We start from the raw sequence: 3,931 nt of genomic DNA on the forward strand, positions 1-3,931 counted from the left end.
ACCCTCAAGTAAAAGTTTTGCATCAAAGATCTACATAAGTACCCATTTTTTATTTGTTTATTTTTGTTTGCTCAAACTAAACCCCTCAGACTTTTCAACAGGTCAAATAATAATAATAATAATTTAAAAAAAAACACTTTATTTTTCAGTCTTGTATAAAAATATAGTGGAGTAGAAAGTACAGAAACTGCTCTCAAATGTAGTGAAGTTAAAGTAAAAATATATGTACACAAGTAAAGTACAGATACCTAAAATACTTCATTACTCCACCTCTGAATATAAATCACAGTGTTTACTTCACACAGGTGACCACTAGGGGCAGAGTTGTAGCTTTTACTTCAATTCTGATTCAATTAGGACCAAGGTGGACACCGCCTGAGGATCCACAGTGTCATCAATGAAAGGAGCGAGAGAACCTTCAAATAACACAGGAAGGACATGCAAAGATAACCACTCCACCGGGGGATTGGACCCACAACCTCTTTATTCACGTGGCGTCGCTAACCACTCACACGTAGACGCATCTGTTAAAGGGACTGGATCCAATTTATTTCATGTAATAACGTCAAATTTGTCCCGCACCAGCACAGATGTAACGCAAACGCAAAATGAGACCGCTGTGTGTCGTCTGCGGGAATTATGCAACGAACCAGTTAGCATGGAAGCTGTTAGCATGGAAGCTGTTAGCATGGAAGCTGTTAGCACGGAAGGTGAACCCATGATGGCGTCATGTTTGCTCATTTGCGCTTGGACCCAAAAATGTCGTAACATCTGAGGGATCAAAGCTACAGACTCGGAGTAAAGGTTTGACACTTTATTACAGTCGAGAGGAAGTTTTTTTTTTACTTTATTTTATTTATTTATTTTTTTTACTTCAGCCTTTCGGTCATGATCAAAATGTTATGTACAACCTGGTAAAAGTTTGTAAATGTTTGATTTGAGTGTAATGACCAAATAAATAAATAAATAAATACATAAATTAAAAAAAAATGCAGTTTGGAGGAGCTGGGTCGGAGGCGGAGGTGCAAGGTGGGTCCAAGAAACGGGATACACCGGAGAAACGCTGACGATCTGGCGGCGCGTGCGGAAATCCTCAGTGCTTTTGTACGCCAGAGGTGGAGGCTCGATTGCTGATTGGCGGCAGGTGTGTAGTGGGCGGTGCCTTGAGTCTCCGCCCACCTCCAGGTACGAACACAGACACGAACGGGAGGAACGAGACAGCGCAGAATCACAGGGAAAAACTCAAATCCCGTCTTCTCTTCCGTATCACTTTCGCAATACAGGTTAGCTCCTCCCACCATGTTGCGTCAGAATCAGAGCGACGGCTGGTAGAGCGGAGCTAGCGCGGGTTCACGGCGGGGCTAGGCTAAATCTTAGACGCTTTGAAGATATTTTTAAATGTTTATGCTGTGAAAATAGAGAAGAATCTTACAAAACTCGACCTGCGCGCAAAACGGATGCCCTGTCAGAACACGTAGATTGAATTAGTAAAAAATGCATTACGCTTTATTGGAGCTGCAGTACTGGGAGCGTCCACTAGTTGATTTGAAACGGGGACAGAGGTGGAGTGTTTTATCCAGTTTTTAGCATAGCGTAATGAGTTATACTGGTTAGCCGTTAGCCTACTTGCTGTTAGCATCACCGTGTCGACGAAACTCCAGTCTGGATGCTCGAAAAAACTCAGTGCCGCTGCAAAACGTTAAAACGGTTAAAAACAGATAGATCCGATCAAACGTTTAGAGCGCTCATGTCATTTTAATTCGCAAACTTGTTGAGCCGCGCATCACTGATCCCCGTCCCCGCTTTGAAAACACGCGAAAACAAACACCGAAATCCGACTGAAACACGTCCAAAACCTCTGAGTCACCCTCTTCTCTCCCTCGTTTTAATTATAAGGACAAAATCATGAATATTACAGATTTATTCCATTTACTCACGTGCTAATTAGAGCTGGATCCAGAGCCTTTTTTTTTTTTTTTCCATCTACAGACGCAGCTACGTTCCAACAGTCAGATATTAATGTCATTCACACTTTGAAGCACCAGTGGTATCGTGTGATGGGGACACGTCCACCCTTCATTTCTCCCTAATGAGGTCAGGATAGAGGCCAGTGGTTTCGGGACACACACACACACACACACACACGTACACACACATACATCCGTACACACCGCATGGGCCCGTCCCGTCCGCGAGCGTCCGATTGACAGCGTCCCCTTTGATTGATGCACCACGGCGCCTCCACATGTTCTACAGCTCACTCATTTAATTAGATTTCCTAAGCGTCATTAACTGCCATTATATTCTATCATATTCTAATGAGAGAGGTGGCCAGTCGCAGGACAAGCTAATTGGTGATTAATGTTGTGTATCAGTAAGGGACCAACGCAAGATTGGACGTCTAATGGCACAATGCTGTATTTAAGTGCTGAATACGGGAAAAGGCAAACAGAGGAGGGGGAATTAAACAGGGCGGCTCTGAGCAAATAGATGTTTGCACTTGGTTAATCTGCCTCCTACAAACGTACACGTGTCTGTCGCTAATGCACGAGCATCGGGGCTGGTGCCGAGAGATACGCGCCCGCTACCTGTGCACGTGCCGTTTAGCGTCGGCGCGGTGCTGTAGAAATGTTTTGTAGCGTAGCCTGTGTCACGTTTGGTTTAAAAATGTGTCTTTTTTTTTGTGATCGAGTTTTTATTAAAGTATCTCAGGTGCAGATATACAGGTTAGAATCTGATTAGCTTTTTCCTCCTTCTTTTTTCCCGCCTTCCCACCCCGATGGGCATATAGAAGAAAAAAAATAAATAAATAAATAAAATAAAATAAATAAAACAAGATAAATTAGTTCATAAAATTAATAGTAATAGTAATAATAGTGACAAATTAAATACAAAATAAATATATAAAAACAATACAATGTAGTAATAATAATAATAATAGTAGTAAAAGTAAAAAGTTAATTAATAAAGATAAAAATAATCCCGTCCCGAATTCTTTCCATACAGTAACAGCAAATTTCCTCCATCAAAAGACATCAGCAGAAATTGGATTATACATATTCATTATGTAATATATATATAAAAAGGACCTGAGTGTACACAATTTGTGTATCTTTCATGAATATACAGTTTGACATAAATATCCACATCCGCAAAAAACAAAAAAACAAAACAAAAAACAGTACAAAACAAACACGATATATTCAGATTTTGAAAAACAAAATGTGTCTTTATCCAGTTTAAAATACTTTATTAAAGGAAGTTGACTGTATAAAGCTGACCACAGGTATCATAGCAACCAAAGAGGCAATCAGGAGTGAGGTTTAGCAGGGAGCAGGAGCTTAGCAACGCTGTCAATCAAACCTGTTGCTAACGCTACCGGGAGTGACCTCGTGGAAAGAAGGCGCTTAATTTGTTTGTTATTAATGTTCATATCTTGATTTACAGACATAAAAGTGAAATTAAAAAACAGGATCATGTAGAGGGTTAATACGAACATTTAAGACCAAAATCACGGCGGCTAGCAGGTTAGCTACGTCATAATAGTCACACATAACTAGTACACATTGCTGTTTTGTCGCCTTGTAATCTGACGCTACTCGCAGTGTTGTATTTTATTATTTATATGTCTTGTTGCATCTTATATTCTGATATTATATTTGAATGGTTTTAAATGTTTTTATTGCATATTTTTTATTCTCTGCTGTCCTTTCCTCGTGGAGCTCAGCAGTGACGTCTGCCTGGTTCAGGAAGGACATTTTTCTATTAATTTGTCCGACAGACTTTTTGAAAAATTCTAATGTTAAGAGTTTAAAGGCATCACGGAGGCTAACCAGCTACGTGCTAACTAGCTACGTTCTAATCAGCCATGTTCTAACCAGCTCCGTGTTAACCAGCCATGTTCTAACCTGCTACGTTCTAACCAGCTACA

This window comes from Periophthalmus magnuspinnatus, chromosome 10 (assembly GCF_009829125.3).
Source record: "Periophthalmus magnuspinnatus isolate fPerMag1 chromosome 10, fPerMag1.2.pri, whole genome shotgun sequence".
NCBI classification, from domain to species: Eukaryota; Metazoa; Chordata; class Actinopteri; order Gobiiformes; family Gobiidae; genus Periophthalmus; species Periophthalmus magnuspinnatus.